This window comes from Anomalospiza imberbis, chromosome 2 (assembly GCF_031753505.1).
Source record: "Anomalospiza imberbis isolate Cuckoo-Finch-1a 21T00152 chromosome 2, ASM3175350v1, whole genome shotgun sequence".
NCBI classification, from domain to species: Eukaryota; Metazoa; Chordata; class Aves; order Passeriformes; family Viduidae; genus Anomalospiza; species Anomalospiza imberbis.
In genome coordinates, this window is record NC_089682.1 from 114,802,078 (window position 1) to 114,819,919 (window position 17,842).

Sequence of the window (17,842 nt, forward strand, 5' to 3'; positions counted from 1 at the left end):
TCCAAGATGACATAAATCCCATTCAGCTCCAGTGTGTCTCTCCAAGTTTTCACATTCTTATTGTCCTTCCCCAAAGAACAGATCTCACTGAAGTGACTTAATGACATACAGCCAAGGGGAGTTAGGAAACTATTTTTGCCTTTTCCTTTAGGAGACTCAGGTATGCAGCAGAAATCTTTGTTGTCAAGTGTCCTAATTCCTTTATCTCTCAGACCTACCTTATAACTCAGTGATGATAATCTAAAACATCTCACTTTACAAGGAACCTATTTGGTATCTGTGATTCCTTGCAATAACTACTAATTGTCTGGTAGAACCTTGTCATCTCTTTGCTGCAGCCCAGTGTAATGCACACTGGGTGGAAGACTCTGAGTTATTAAAACAGCTTCTCAGGGTCTAAATTAAAGCTCCAACAACTCTAGAAATTCATTGAAAGCCCTGCCATCCAAGGAGCTGCAGCATTCAGAAAATGAACTGTAATCAAATGAAATTTTAGAACAAACAAGAACGAGAAAATCGGCCTGAAAATGTAACAATTCCATTAAAACGTGCCTGAGCACCTAAAACAAGGTGTTCATCTCCAGCTGTCCTTTTTTAAAAAGTGTGAGAATAAGAAGAAGTGAGAGATAAATTCTGGGTGTAGCTGGTTTCAGAAACTACATTTGTGTGAAGAGACATTGAAAAGTTTGGGACAGTTCATTTTCAGAAAAAAGCCAAAGAGGTGTTGACAAAAGCTTTCAAAATAATGTATGACATCAAGAAGATGGCATGAGTGCTTCTAGATGTGTCTCCATAGACAAAAAAAGGGAAAGAGGTCGCTATTAAATTCAGAAGATAGAAAATTAAAAAATGTAGAATTATTTTTCAATGGACAATAAAATTTATGGCCCATTGATGGTTATTATCAACACTATCATTAAAAAGCACTCTCAAAACATTAAACAAGCCTATAGTTTAGACACCAGGATGTACACATTAAAAGTTCAAACAATTAAATAGGATTTGGGAAAGAGAGAAAGCCTCATCTCCTTTCAGGATATCTCAAACTGCGCATAAGAGTATTGGAAAGAAAGGTCTTAGAATCTTTGCAGGAGTAATGGAGTCAGCTGTGGAGAGAGAAAGGCAGAAGGGCTACCACAGCTGCTTCCAGGAAGTTTGCCGACGTTGATGGGTGCAAGGTCTTCTCATCATCACAAGATTGACAGTTTTGGCAGTGCATTTCAGCTTGAGGTTGAATAAAATAGCAAAAATCAATAGTCTTGTCCTTTTACCACCTGGTTAGCCTCTCATATGTCTCTGGCTGCTGGATCTTTAATTTGGGGAACATAGAGTTGCTAGATCTAGAAGTGCTCACTAGCTCTGGAAATTATACAGATACTGGGCCACCCGCCAAAGAGCAAGACTGCCCTAGCTCTCAGGACAGCCTGGTTTTACCTCAGAGTACAAGCCCAGAGCAAAGGGGCCCAGGGAGCCCTGGGGAAGCGCTGGGACCCAGGGGAGTCACAGAGTTTAACCTGCTGAAGGGACTGCATTGCCACAGCGGTCCTGCCTGGCAGCCCAAGCCTTCTGAGGGGCAGAAGATTGCTGTAAATTTCCTTTGTGTATCAGTAGCAGCAATAATCGACAGATGTTTGCTGTCTTTCAGGACTCCTAAGGAGCAGTAATTTAAGACAAAAGCAAGAGAAAGAGCCAGCACAGATCAGCCTGTGATCTGACTGAAGCTCTGGTCCAATTCACATGTGCAGGATCCAGAAAGCTCACACAGACAGCTTCCCAAATTATCAAAATAATTTAATTTTCACTTACAGACCTTCACAGAAACTTCAGGTACGATCTGTTGCAAGAACATGATGCTGGACTAGATTTAGTGCCCAGTTTGATCTACCAATGTTTGGTTTTATACCAACAGAGCTCTTATGTAAATAAAATGCTCCATTTCCTCTGTCCTTGCACACTCATCAGGTGTGAGCCAGAACAATTTCCTTCCTTGCAATATTAAACAGAGTTAAAAGGTGAGTCCTTTTTTCCAAATAGCTTGGAGACGTGTTCATTCTTTTAGTGTTCTTCACTCTTTGCTGATAATTTACTTCTTTTTTGTATTTGGGAAACATAGTCCCTTCTGTTTTCAGTCTTAGATGCTGCTACACCAGTCTCTGCCCTGGATGACATTCCAGCAGCTTTGTTGTAAACCATTTCACTGCCTCAGGACCTTATATTTGCAAGGTCAATTGCTGCTGAAATGATGATTACTCTACAGCTGTAATGTATAAAGAGGGTGACAATCACAAGTGCCCTTGAGCATTGACTGTAGGAGGTGGCTACCATCCCATTTTCTGTGCCAGACAAAACTATAGTTAACCAGCGCACTGTTCACTGGTACGGTTCCCGAGAAGGAAAAACTGAATAGCTGTCCTGTGATTTCATCTCTGGTATTAATATTAAACAAAAAATGTACCCAGAAAAGATCTGTAGAATGAAATCTTTCACAGACACAATGTTGATCCTGGATTATTCATTTACTTCTTCTTATATAATTCTAATAAAAATCTCCTCACTGTACATTTTCATATTTGCAGCTAGAAAGCAAAACTGAATTCCTTATCTGCTACAGAAGAATGGAGTCTAATTTCTGCTTTATAAATATAAAACTGCACAAAAGAGAGCAATAAGGCTTTGAAATTCCTCAAGGTAAGTGCAATTCTTGACTGACACTGTCTCCTGTTCTGGAGACAGTGTAAAGTCCACCACAAACTGCCTTTCAGCCCTGGTCATGGAAAGCCAGCCAGGGACTGAATCCCACTTTTGGATACAGACCAGCAGGTAAAGCAACATGGAGGAGAAATGACCAGCTGCAGATCATCCCACAAGGCCAAAAACAAAGTCAGAAAAAGTACTGAGGGCTCTGGTGCCTTGAGCTGCATTTGCTACATTGCACTGCTTACCCTAAAGGATTTCTGAGTGTACTGCTGCATGTTCCAGACGATCCTTCAAAATGTTCATACTGAATGGGTAAGCTTATTTTACGGTCCAGACATTATCCCAGTCTCTTGGCATTAAAGCTCATAGCCTTGAATATATTGGTTTCTTTGGCCATTGTAAAATTTGTAAACAGTTCTGTCTGTAAATGACCTGAAAATCAGTTTAATAGGCAAAGGCAAACAGCATCACCCTCATTCTGCTATCCTTCTTTATTGATAGAACAGCAATTTTTTTGTGCTTAGGATATCTCAAAATGCAATGGATATCTCAGTCACAGAAACTTAGGCTTTTTCTAGCCTTTTTAATTATAAAATATGAGGAATTTACATAATGGTAATACATAGCTGATTAAACGTCACTCAAATAAAAATTTTAAAAATCCCATTATCAACCATCTTTCCTCAAATACAAAGGAAAAATAACATAATCTGGCTAAACTGAAGAAGTAAAGTAGATTTCTCTAGAATTTGGCATTTCTTGCTGATTTTTTTCTAATTAAGCATTTAAAAAAAGGAAGGTAAATTTTTCCTCATCAGATTTTTTTTTTCTACCTGTTTATTTAATAATCCACCCAAGTTATTAAGAAACAAGAGAGCCAAACCCAGTTGTCATGTTCCACTAGTCCTGGATGTGGGGCCACGCTTGAAGCAACCAGTGTTTCACAGCTTCCTCCCTGCTGGTGCTCAGAGCACAAGGATTACAGCACTTGAACAGACCCAGGAACCTCCAAGATCCATCCAGGATATCATCCCGGACATCTAGCTAGATTGCCTTGTTCATTCCAGAGTGCCTAAATACTTTGGTAAACAGCACCATTTCTAATCCCATCAATGTGAAAGGGACCTGCTAGCACTTGTGCTGTTCGTGTAACCATGGTTTCACCTACCAGAGAGTAAGGAAAGGTCTCAGTTGCTGCTACTACCTTCTTGTGGGGTTAGCTGTAAGGTTTCCTCTCAGAGCTCCTTTTTCCTGAATGTTTCTTGGAAGAAGAAGTTAAATCTACACTTGGGTTCAGAAGGAATGAAAACCAGACAAGAAATAAGGGCCACTCTGGGAATTTCATGAGAGACTTCTGAATGTGTGAGATGCCTATGAAAGCAGTTGGCATCTGGCCTGCTTCTCCCTCTGTGACACCTTCAGAGCATAAGGATATTGTAATAATGAAAAAGTATTGATAGCTTTTCCTCAGTAATGAATTAAAAGTTTGCAGAACACAGCAAGGAGCCTGGCATAACGACACTGCATTTTTTGAGAAATGTGCTTATTACAGAAGTATTAAATTATTTCTCAATCAAATATTTCATACACTGAAACACATAAAGCAGCTGGAAAAAAAAATCAAATTCGAATTCTTTCTTTCATCCCTGGTGATAAATGGCTTTCTTCAGGTTCCAGGAGATAGCTAAATTTAAAGACAGGCTTTCATGTATCCTCAATTTCTGCTATCCTTTCAACTAGGGCTCAGGAATGCCATATAGAAGATAAAATTTAATTTCCATGAGAGGGCTGGATGACTCTGGGAATTTAAAATAGCACATAGGACCATTTGCCTCTGTAAGTCACTGGTTCAATTAGAGGTCAATCTGTGACCAAACTTTGCTCCTCCGATGGTGGTTGGGTATATGGTCCGTGACACGGATCAGCCCTTCACAGCTGCTTTCTGCATCCTTGCAGCTGGCAAAGTCCCAGCTATTTTATTTGCCAGATACTGCAGGGCTATGGGGACAGTGGTGGCAATCGGGAGGTCAATGACTTCTTTGTCATTGCTGGATTTTTGGTCTTCCTCCTGACCAAGGTGGAGTTATTCACTTGGCAGAATAACAAAACTACACTGCTCATATTATACTATTTTTATGGCTGGCAGAGAATTTAACTCTCCATGGCTGTCAGCCGAACAGTTTCCAGTAAGACTAAAAATAAATGTAAAACCAGTGCCCTTTCCTCTTCCCCATACACAGTATATTTCCATACATACTAAAATCCCCAACACAAACTGTGGCTAAAGATACTTCCTTTAGCCAAAGATCAGTGTACAAGCTGATGTTTGAAAGACTATCAATAATTTCAGTGAATTATAGATCATTTCCCACTGAACCCATATGGGAGGGGAAACATAAGTCTGTTTGAGAATTGGGAGGAAGAGATAGTGGTAAAAAGGCTTTTCTCAACTGTGCTGCTATTATTCTGGAAAAAATTGACCTTCGTGAATTCTATAGATTAAAATTTTTATGCCATGGAGCAGCATCATATTAAAGGCATGAGAATTGCAGAATCTGCACTGGAATTGCTATTCATAGGGGGAGAATAAAATGTAATATGTCTTTGAATGTGTCTTCTTAAGGAGGCAAAATGAGATTTGACTCTAAAAGGGAGAAACAGAAAAAGGATCATGTACATTCTCATCTCCCTTCACCTTCATCAGCCCTCACCTCGAGCTGAACCTGTCATCCTGCAGAGCTTGCTGCCCACAGTTCCCATCTTACTGAGTGTATGCACAACACCTTGGTGGTGAAGGTTCTTACTACCTTAGGTGCTTTCCACATTCTATTTACGGTATCACCAAACTATAGCTCTCTGTGGTATTATAACTTTGCACAGACCAACATGAAGTCAAAATCATATTTCTGTGCTCGTAAATTTACAGTTTTCAACAGTAGTGGCTATATCAATGATTGGGTTTTTGTTTCTTTTGGACCATCTCAGCATTTCATTCTGCTTCTGTTATCTAATCAGCATGATACATCAGCTACAACAACGACATTAAAACTGCTGTTCTGGTAGTTGCAATTGCCTGAAACACGGCAATGCAATAACTCTCCGTATCTCCTGCTGTCTACAGATGCAAAACTCCTACTCTGTTTAGAAGAAAAAAATTGAGGGGCATTTGGTGTTTCTTTGAACAAACTTAATTTTATATAGAAATACCAAAACATTTAACAAAACCAGGTGGAACTGATGTCACAGGTTTTAGGGAGATCAAGCCTTCTATGGATTTTTTGGAGGAAAAAACTGCAGTAAAGAAGAAATACTTTGAAATTTACTATCATCTATAGAGAACTGATGCCTGATTTTCAGGCTATGTTAATTAAAAATTTCCACAGCAACTTCATTTAGGCTTAGGGTGTTAGTTTTAATGCAAAGCAATTATTCAGAATGTCTCTTAAAATAGTCAGGGTTTAAAAAAAAATCGTAATTCATTAAAAGCTTTTTTAATAGAAAAAATTATGTAAACATATTGCTTTTCAATCCAATAATTTTGATTAGTCCATGTCCTAGATTAATTAAAAATAAAGATAAAAATAAAATGGTTTCATTGTGAAGTATATGCATGTATATAGTTCGCAGGAAGGACAGAATTCACTATATCCCTAATTTTCAGTAGATGAGGTCCCTGGAGTACCTCTAGGTTAATCAGAAGCCCGAAAGACTTTGTGACACATTTGTCTGGGTCAAAAAGCAATATTTAGATGGAAGAGATTTTGCCAAGATTCAGCTGTGGAATAATTAGAGCTAGAACTTTCCCTTGGAAAAGGTAATACCAGCTTCAGCAGGTTGTGGTTTCCCCAAAACACAGATCTCAGTGGAATCACTGATCAGTCGCATTACTGAACTGATCACACTCATGACATTTCCTACATATAAACAGCTGCAAGTTCACTTATAAGAATAAATATGAATTATGCAAATAGATATAAATACTTGAGAAACATTTTAACATATTTTAATGTGTTATGATTAATAAATTCTTCTTGATTATCATAAAACAGTCAGCTTAATGACATGAACCAGTACATTTAATCAGCATTTCACGACAAAGGAGGTAACAGTTTGGAGATATACTTCCAAATATTTTCTTCCATCATTTTTCTAAAAAAATTTGTTTGCTTCCCAGAGATGCAAACATGATTATCATATTTCTATTCAAATACAGTTTATATAACTGCAAAAGCTTAATGTCAATGCACATGCAAACTGCCAGGGTTGCAGCTGAGATATTAGGTTTTTCACTTATTTGATTTTCAGGCACCCAGTCAGAAAGAAAAAGCAGTGCTTAGCTGGCTATATACCAAAAAAAGTGTGCAGTTATTTTCCCCAAGTAAAAGTTATCTTTTATGTACAATTAGCACAAAGTTTTCATCAATCATTACAAGTAGCAAACTGATAAAAATAAAAATATATGAACGAATGAATTATTTTTAAAAGCAGAAGCTGTGTTGAAATGTGGGAAACCTCTTTTACATTTCTCATCACGTGTCCAGTCATTCAGTGATGTACTCAAAAACATGCAGAAAATCCTCATTCTAAAACTTAAAGATGCCAATGTGAGTCTTTAGTTCAATAGCTAATATCTTAGTTCACGGTTCTAGATTGCCTGTCAAATTCTTTAATCTAATTTTGTTGACAAACATCCATTTTCATGGTCTGTTGCCCAAACAGCTCTACTTACTGATGTTTTTCTTGTTGAACTATCCAAAATTATAATGAATGTAAATAAATTCTGTACTGTTGATACAAATGCTGGGGCAAATTTGCTGTATAAGTGCAGGGTACCTTAAAGGACTGCAGCAGACTCAAAGAATAAAACTGATGCCTGTTATGTAATGTGTGGTGATATTAATGCAGGCTAATTAATGTCTGTGGGTTAACACTGAATTTTACTAGGTAAATATATGCCTTCCTTCACTCTAACAGTACACTTGGCCCCTTAATTCCGTGCCATATAGATGACATAGATTGATACAGATATAGATACAGATATAGATATGTAGATATAGACATAGATGATATAGATATAGATTTGATACAGATACAGATCTGGACAACAAATTTGGAGCCTGGTGCTCCTGGAACACTGATTATTCACCCACACTCTTCCTGGTGAGCAATAATTGGCTTTGGAAGTATTTGCCTCGAGTAGGGCAGATTGAGCAGACTAGTCTGTAGGCTCTTGACTGCTTGAATCTTAGCATTCATTTACCATTGCTCAGTATTGCCCTGCAATGGAAGGAGGAAGCTCTTCTCAAGATTATGCCTCCCTTGCTCTCTGTGGGTTTAGCAGTACGGAGTGATGGCAGCACTGCCCGCTCTGCTGCAGCCCTTAGGGACCAGCGCCTCCATCCATTGTAAGCAGCAAATGAAAAGATTTCACTGCATTTTTAGTGCAGCCTGTGGTTAATTACACTGATGTATTGGTCTATGAATTGCTCAAGGACAACTTGAACCTTTGAAAGTAAACAAAGAATTGATTACCTGGTGAATAAATTAATAGATTAATTGAATAAATATAATTAACTGAATTAATAATTTTTATTTTAACAGGTATATTCATCTTCAAAAGCATCTGGGCTCATGCAAATATTCCTCATTTCTGAAAACTTTAAAAGAGTTACATTTTGATTGAAGACAAAATGCACCAGTATTTTTTATTTGTTGGCAGGTATTATAATAATAAAGACTTACTTTCTGAAGAATAGAAAGGTACATAACCTTAGCAAGTGATATTTAAATAAAGATAATAAAACAACTTTGTCTTCTGTGGGGACATACTAAAAAAACTTTCTGCCACTATCTTTTCCGTATTTTTTTGTTTTTCTTTGCATTACTACATCTCAGAAAAGATAATTTTTTCTTTTTTCAGCAATAGGGAACAGGTGGTGCAATATGTTCAAAATTCAGAAAAAATATTTTTATCTGGTGCAAAAAAGCATCCAAGAACACTGGAGTTTCCCCAAATCAGCCAGTGAAATTTTTACCTCACATGAATTTCCTGGTCTTCTTTCGGAATATGTAAAATGCTGTTTATTAGTGGAATCTGCAAATAAGCATTACTCAGTCCAATGAAACATTAAATAGAAATACATCTTCTGCCAGATCTAAGTATTGGATGTTTCTGAAATTTATTTGTGCATGTAGGGCAAAGACTGTAAAGCATAAAACTAGTCATTAACTTGAATAGTACTTCTCTCATGTATTTCATAACATTCTTCAAGTAATTGAAGTTCCTTCTTATGAAGGGAATGATCTCTGTGGAATCTGATTGCTTCACCATCCATTTTTCTTCCCTTTATCTTCAGGGCTTGAATACTTCTTTTACATATAAAAATTCCCTTTTTCTTCAAAATATTTAGATGCTTCTATAAATGAATGCATATCATTATTCTATTTACTTTCAATGATATTATAGTCTGAATAAATATTGTGACTTGAAAATTAGATTTTGTACATCAGAGCCACTGGCAGGTTGTGTTAGTTCACAAAAGGCAAAATTCTGACTTAGGTGGAGAATCAGGCTTGTTATCTAAAGTAAAATTTCCTAATTTTTCAGAAGTTAAGCTAACATTTAAACCCCGGGTAGAAAGAAAGTATCATTATTTCATTTTTTTTTTTTTATGGCTTTTTGGTTTTTTCTGCCTTCTGGTCTCCAGCTAGGATCATGAATGTAAAAAGACAGAGGAAAAGGCTGTTCTAACACCACCTGCTCAGCAGCAGAAATCAGCACAAGCACAGCTGCTGTTGTAAGAGTTTCAGCACAGGTTTGCAAATTGATGAGCCTGAGGTTTTGGGGACTCTCACTTTATAATAACTTGAAAAATTATAGTAAAGCTGTCCAGTTGCTCTGCTAATTAATACAGTCCACATCTATATGGAGCCAGCCATAGGCCATCAGGGAATATGTAACTTGTAACTTCTGTAATATCTAACTTCTCAACTTGTAACTTCAGGTAATATGTGACTTCTCAAATCAGGAATAATTTGTTCTGAATTTAATCTGGGCTCATTAGGTAAATTTGAGGTAAAATCAAGGAAATTCCAAAAGAAACAGAGGTAAGAAATATGTCCAAGTTTTTAATATTTTTAAATAGTTTTTAATAGTTAGTTTTTAATAGTTAGAGAGATTTCTTTTGTAATCCTCCAAAGCCTATGTCTGTCTGAATGAGCTGGCATGGAGAGTTAAGCTGTGACAATGTTAGAAAGTATTAAATAATGGAGGAGTTGGGCATGGAAGAGCAGGAGTAGCCCTGGAGCCTTTCTTCAGGGACCACTGACAGACAAACTGCTCCCAGGGCATGAGCCAGAGGTGATGGTAATGACCACTGCTGGAAGTACTTTAGTTCCAAGAAAATTCTAAATCAATCAAGTGCAACACGATTTGACCATAATGTCTCCATGTCTGGAGAGTGTCCAAGTGGCTGGACTCCTGTGGTAAAGGCACAAACTAGGTTGAATATTTGTTTCAAGTGAAATATTTCAAAAAACAATGTTGCCTCACATCAGACTTAGTCATTTCACACCCTAAACATGCACTGGTTCATAGGTGTCCATTCTGGCTCCCAATTGCTCCCATACACAGATGTAAGGTGCAGTGTGATTTGCAGTGCTGGATGTCCATGAGTACCACCCCCACTAAAACTACTCATGTTGCAGGACGTTTCATAGGCAGTGAGGCGAGGAAGTTCAGGGAGCTGTAGTGTTCCAATACAGGTATGTCCTTGTGAAGCTCTGTTTGAAAGACTACAACTCCCAGAATATTCCACTTTCTCATTAACTGCTGCAGAGACTTTTGTAAGATGACACCTGCTGCAGGAGAAAAAAAATTAAATAACTCTAGGAATCAGCTGTTAGTGCGTAAGAAGAAATTAGGAAAGCGTACTTCTAAAATGATATTCCAGAATCCGTGTTGGGCTGGTTATAGGTGGCTTGAGAAACCAAGATACAGAGGACTTCATACAAAGAGAAAAACAGCAATACAAAACCAGTTATTTCTACTTTATGGAATGTCCTTTTCAAAGTTCCAGCTTAGCACTGAAAAGAGTGACCTGGAGTTGAACTCCAGAAAAAACATTTAGAAGGCAATATTTGGGGCTGACATAAATACAGTCTGAATGGGAGAGCTCAACAACTCTATGGACTTGGGAATATGTGTCTCATCTAGGGAGCTATTCAGTGACAGGAGCACCCTGTGTCCCATGCAAAAGCATATATAATATCTTTTCATTTCAACACATTCTTATATATAATTTGGTCTTACCAAATCACAAAAATCATTTATACAGCACAGTTAACAGTGCACTTGAACAGGGACTAAAGAATTCTGCAAACTCTCAGTCCTGACCCCCCAAATATTCCTACGTGATCATTTTTGCAGCTGCAAACTTTTGTTTATTATTGTGAAAACAATTCATTGAGGATTAGCTTCCAGCATATGCTAAGTATCTTTCAATTTCTTACCTAAAAATGAGTGCTCCCAGACAGCAGAAGCACATCTAGACCACTTCCAATAATTATCTGGGCTTAATATTCTGAAGACTGAATATAACCCATGCCACAACAGAGTGAAATACCTGAGGACTTACACTCTTGACACTTTTCTAATGTGCAACACCATCCCTTAGAGAAGTCTGAAAACAGCACAGTAAAAAGTGGAAGTTGCCACATATTCTAAGGCTGTGAAATGGATTCTTTCAAACTAGGAATTCCTCTAGCTTCATATTTTATTCAGTATTTAACCTAGGACAGAGGATAGTTCCTCAATATGCATGCCAGGCACACTGAGTTTTCTACGACTTTTAGTTTCACCAGTTCTTTGGATCGGCCTCAGAGTTTCTGTGTGCATCCTGGATGTTAACACCCTCCTGAGGATGAAGTTCCTTTGTTTACTTTATTACAGAGCAATGGCTTCTGCTCTCCAGAATGCTATAACCTGCAGAAACTGCATCAGCGGCACAGTGATAACGATAGTGGCCAACTGTCCTAGTTTCAGCCAAGGATATGAAGGGTGGGGCCTAGAGCAGGGTGTTTGCATCTAGGTCATTATTCTATTCCCCCATATTGCTGGGGTACAGAAATAAGGGATTCGCTCTTCTGAGAAGAAGAGGACAGCTTCAAGTGGCTAAAAAGGTTACATGCAGACGGATCCAAAGCCAGTTTTGTCCTTTCCCAGGGGAGAGGGTGGTGAAAGGAGCAGTGTGGTTGTGGTATTCACATATCCTTTGAACAGAGAGAGATACAGATTTTCCCAGGAAAATCCTGGGGAAGGCTGTGAGAAAGCTCAGATAAAGAAGAAAAACAATTCTTATCTTCATTTGCTGCATCTGTTGTTTTGCACGTGTGGGATGTGTTATGGAGATCGCTTACCAAAGAGGGATTTCTTAATTGGACTCTGGTGATGGTGTTTTGATTTCATTTGACCAACTGGAACGACACTGTGTCGGGGCTGTCTGTAAGGGTCACGGGTTTTTCTTTAGTGTAGTAATAGTGTAGTAGTAGTATAGTTTTTAGTATAGTGTCATATAGTATAGCTTAATAAAGCTTTGGTTCAGCCTTCTGCAAACATGGAGTCGAAGCACGTTATTCCCCGCTGTGGGGGTCTGCTACAATAGTGTGGTGGTGTTGATCCCAGCTGGAGGGTTTGTCTGACATTGTTGTTTTCATTGTCTTGGGCTTGAGGAAAAAAATTGTGGCTTGAACAGTGTGGTGGTGCTGGCCATGGTCATGTCACAGACTCAGTGGGGATTTTGCATGCAATCACCCTCTTTTATATGTTGCTGTTGTTACTATTGTAGCTGTTAATGGTTTTGTTTTCCTATCTCATTGCTGTGTCCAGAAAATTGTTGTCGCGACCTGTAACCTCTGCCTTTTTTCTCTCTCTTTCACCGGAGGGAATGGGGGCCTAACTGCACCGGACTGCATGGGGCCTAACTTCCAGCTGAGCTTAAACCATAACACCAACCCATGAATTGTTTGTTTACTCTTGACTTCAATTGACCGAGAAAAATACCCACTCCACTAGATGGCAAGATTATCATAACTATAGGCATTCAGAGAATGACCATTTGCATTTTCAATTTAGAAGAACACCTGGATAGTCAGAGAAGCAATCCTGTATGGATTCCCATGCTCCATAATTTATTGTAAATACTGTGGTATTACAGGCTGTGTACGGAGGTCTTTAGCCTGTGATTCAATTACGCTGTAAACGCCTGGCCTGTAGTAAAGGACTCCTGCAATTGCAGAGAGGGCTTTTCAAGCATGCAAAGGATTGACTGGGCTTCTGCACATCACTTAGACGTGTGGTGTATCTTCCTCAATTGTATGAGAACCCCTCTTTCAATACTTTCTTCTACAGAGGAAATTATAATGAATAATTTAATCTTCTTCCTCCTTCCCTCGTTAGGTTTGATACCAGTACCATATGGAAGCAGAGAGGTAGCTATTCCCACTTTGTCTTGAAAAGCCAAAGCTACAGCTTTACCTTGATCTAGCCTTCACCATCTAACAAAGCTTTATGCTTTTCATTTTTCATCAGTTCCATTTCCCTGCAACTTAGCTGGAATTGGTCTGGGTGAAAACTGAAGAGAAATCTCAGCTTTAACTCTTTCAAATGTGCTAACTTTTTAAAGCTAAGAATCAGTGAAAACAACAGAGGAACATTTAATATTTTAGGATTAAGGATTCCACCTTTTGATCTCACTACAAAGCAGGAGATAACTTTGTTTGTGTGTGTGTGTATCATAATGTGTTGGTGAAGGACATGGATGGTTCAGGTCTTCTGACTGGAAAACCCAAGAAAGGTTTATAGACACTAACTACAAGCAAGGAGTGAAGACATTAAAGTGGATCCTGAGCTTTCAACTATATGATGAAAGATTAATTTTTAATAACTTCTCTACACATAATTTTACCAATACTAGAGGCACTTTAACCTTGTTGTGGCATACCTTCATTGTAAGCTCATCTTTTCAGAAATAAATGCAAATGTAAATCACCTAGGACATCTTTAGTTCCCATATAGATTACAGCAAGGATAGAAAATAACTTTGACATGGGCTTATGTGTCTGCTTTCAGAATATGGTTTTCAGAAAGGCATTAGCAACTTTTACCTTTTAAAAATATGAAAGAAAATATATGATATTGTAAATTCCAGGATCTCAAGGTTAAATATTACTCAGATTCATGTGCTTCAATTTAGATATCCAAAATGGAGAGAATTTCACATCTCTGTTAATAATCTGAGATTATTCAGACAATATTTCTGTGTGTGCTTTTACATCACACACAGCATATTCTAAGATTCTAAGATTCAGCATATTCTAAGAGTTTACTTACATGTGTTATATGAATCACATTCTGGAGGTGCATATTTTCCTCTATGTACAAGCAGGGGAGATGGATCTCATCCTCAAAATCCAAAAATTCAAAGATGGCAACAAATTGTACGTTTAAACTACATTAGTTATTTTATTTTCTTTCTAGTTCTGTCTGTTCTTTACACTCTCAAAACTTGAGACAGTGTGTGATACAAAGCAATTTAGGTGTATTTTTGTAGCAATTTGGTGTACTCCAGACTCTGATGTATGCAAATGGTCTGAGAAAAATCAGAGCTGATAGCAAAACAGGGAGCAAACCAAGCTGATGGTAGAATAACACCTACTAGTTCAGTATTGCATTGCCCTATAGTCCTACACCAGTGGGATAAAAAAGGACCCAAAGCCCCATCAGATGCCACCCATCACGTGTTTTTTTTGCAGGGGGTATGCATGACATGTCTGGTCTGAGAATTGCACAGAGCAGGAGTTTGGTATGCTTAATTTGTTTCCTGCTTCTGTTTTTAATTAAAGGAAGAACATAAGGGACAGAAAGTGTATGTTCTGTGTCACCTTTTGCAGTGAGTTTTCTTTTATCTCGTTGTTCCTGCTGTCCTTACTCCTTGGCTATTTATTTTGTTAACAATCTGCCTGCAACTAGGGTTTTTTCTTTAATTAGTATTATGTCTGATTTTAGTAGAAAAGCCAAAGAAAAATGATCCGTATGTAGAATAAATCCCTCTTAGCTCTGCAATATATCATTTAATGCTCTATTTCAAATCACTTGCCTTCATGCACCATAGCCATTGTTAATGGGAGTAACAGTGTTGCTGTATAATGGGTAGAAGAAATGGCATTTGCAGTGTGGATGGCTTTACTTCATTTGGGTGACATCCATGCATCCATTCCACCATACTCCAGCCATCCATCCACCTGTCTACTGTTACATAGAGACACTGTTGCATAGATACAGATACTTGCATCAGCACTGATTTATATTTCTTTCTTTAAGCCAACCAGTCTACCTTTTTGTAAGAAACATGTGTAATTTCTCACACTGCTGATTAGCTGACATTTGCATAGTACCTAATCTGTTATGATTAAATGATTTGCTACAGTGTGCAGAAACTGGAATGCTGTGCTAGAGAATGACAGTCAATACCTTCACTGCCAGAAAGTGGGATGTGAGATTTCCTGACTGCAAAGGAGAAGACAGAGGACGAAGGGTTGGAAAAGGAAGAATGCTGGCAGAGGTTCACACTGGTGAAAGACAACATGATATTAAGTTAAATTTAAACCATGTACAGTACCAAGAAACAGTGCTTGGTGGAAGGGGATGGCTTCTTGTTCACCAACTGAATTTTTTCTTCTGCTCTGTATCAGATCAATAAGAAATCTGGTTTTCAGTCTCACAGCAGACATACTGCATTCAAAGAAGGTATCTGTGGAGAGGCACCATTAAACCTGCCTGTTGTGAATGCTACAAAATCTCTTAATCCACACATACATCAGATATGAGTTTTAACACTTCAAATTATTGAATACTATCCAGCAGCTGGAGCTTATAATTGTCAGATACTAAAAATATGCCAATTTATGATATGTTTCTGATGAAGATGATTCCACGGGTCCCATTTGGTAGGGAATTACTAGTATCTAGGAAAGTTCAACTGATCACATTAGTTGCTCTTTGATGAGAATAAATATTCAACCAAGTTTAGCACTGGAATGAACTGAGTGTACTCTTAAAATATCGGTCACAATCCTGTATATATTTTAATATAGAAGATTTCAAAAAAGATTAAAAGTAGTAATTTCCTTCTTGTATTGCATTTCTTGGTGAACATGATCATGATCAAGGTTGATGAAATATCAAGCAAAGGGTTTCTAGGTCATGCACAATCATTTTCTCTTTTTTTTGAATAAGCCAAAAGGATGGAAGAACACAAAACCACTTAAAAAATGTAAAGATATGCTAAGCTAAAGGTGATAATGCTAAATTATCCACTTAAAGATGTTGAACTCCAAACTAAACCCAAATCCCAAGTTTTGTGAAATTTGACTTTTAAAATCTGTTACAGATTTAATATTTGCATTTGGTGAAAATGCCTAAATGTATGTGTCTGCAGTAAACTGTTTCTTAATATAGGAAATACTACAAATATATAGAAGATATGAAGAGTACTGTCACTTCCAGTGTTTATATACATACATTTTTTTAATAGCACGAAAAAAAATTTAATCTACTAGTATTCTACACAAAATATCCTATAAGACCTATGATTGCACTGTTTCTTCATTAACTGGTTTAAGCTCTTATACCAAGAGGAAAAATGTCTCTGTTAAAGCTTTCTACACCTAATCACAAGTCAAGCTTTCTTCACAAAATTCATGCAGACATTTCTCTTGAACTGTTGTTCTCCTGGCTACTTTTTTTTGATCAGTCCATCCAATGAAGTTACAGTATTTTTCAGTTATTTTCTGCCATGTCTTGGTAACTGTTTTAAGGTAATGAGCCACCTCCATTCATGACATAAATACCAGATACAGGGTGTTTCAGGAAAATTACACTATTCATTGAACTGTGGATCTTGGTGGGAAAGAGGAAGGTGCACAGTGCACAAGCGTTTTCACAGCAGTATTTTTGACCGATAACATACTCCTTCAGCTGTATTCTGAGAAAGGAATATGAGACAAGTTTGACAAGACAAGTTTGCTCTCTGGCATGAACTGAGCTTCTTCAATGAAGATGTGAATACAAAATGAAAATAGAAGGTTGAGCAGCCACTCCAAAGACTGCAGAGATTTGTCTGTGGGTCTGTACACTGGTTAACAGAAGTATTCCTCTTTGAAGCATCTGAACTTACTGTGTAACCAGTTCCAGACTGCCTTGCTGTGTCTAAGGGTAGATCTGATGCTTTCCTCTGTTAGCTCTGACAGACAGCACTCCACTATGCCAAGAAACAGTGAGTAGCACTTCTCACTAGTTTGTTTGTGATGCTAATGTGCAAAAAGACCAGATAAGAAAAGGCCTTTATTGCTTAAGAGGTACAGTTCTCAAGAGAATCCAACTCATTTCCATTGGCTTCACTGACAAATAATGTTTTAATAATGCATGGTCCCAATTACACAGTAAAGCTCACACAGAAAGGAAAGATAGAGATGGATTTTTTTACCATGTCCAACAGAATAACTTAGCAATTTTGAAGTCTGTTTCTCAATTATACTGAAGACCAGATTTTGTGAAGGCTCCTTTTCTGGGGAAATTAAGAAAGGCATGTGAAAAATATTTTTGACAGAATGCTTAAATTAAATTGGAGGATTTGAAATGGTAAGAAAATACACCCTAATTTCAAAGTTGTGTACTATTACTACCATTGTTATATACTTCACAGCCTCTTTTGTTATTTTTTTCTGTAAATTTCTTCAACAAACATCCTGTTTTAAAACCTTTATATATGATAATCCCTTATATTTATTTATATCGATATCTGTGATTTTAGTGGCCTGAGGAAGTCAGTACATTCCCAGTGAGTAGGTTTATCAGTCTGCTCTCAAAACTTTTGGAGACATTCATACCTGTACAGTTAATACTACATTGAAGTTGCACTAGGAACAAGACAAGGGTTTTCTTTCAGCTTTATGTCACATTCCTAACATCTCTTTGACAGCACAGAAGTAATTTCTACAGTAACTACTGTGTTGCTTTATATAATGGAATGCAATAGTGAAGAGGCAATGTTTGTGATAAAACCTTATTTTCACTTTTTCTTCTATC

General features: G+C 37.6%; 1 protein-coding gene across 5 annotated transcripts in view; it reads right to left on the bottom strand.

Moving 5' to 3' along the window:
• GABRG3 (gamma-aminobutyric acid type A receptor subunit gamma3) overlaps nucleotides 1–17,842 on the bottom strand; it is a 296,317-nt gene that overhangs the window by 73,297 nt on the left and 205,178 nt on the right. The window lies entirely within an intron of this gene.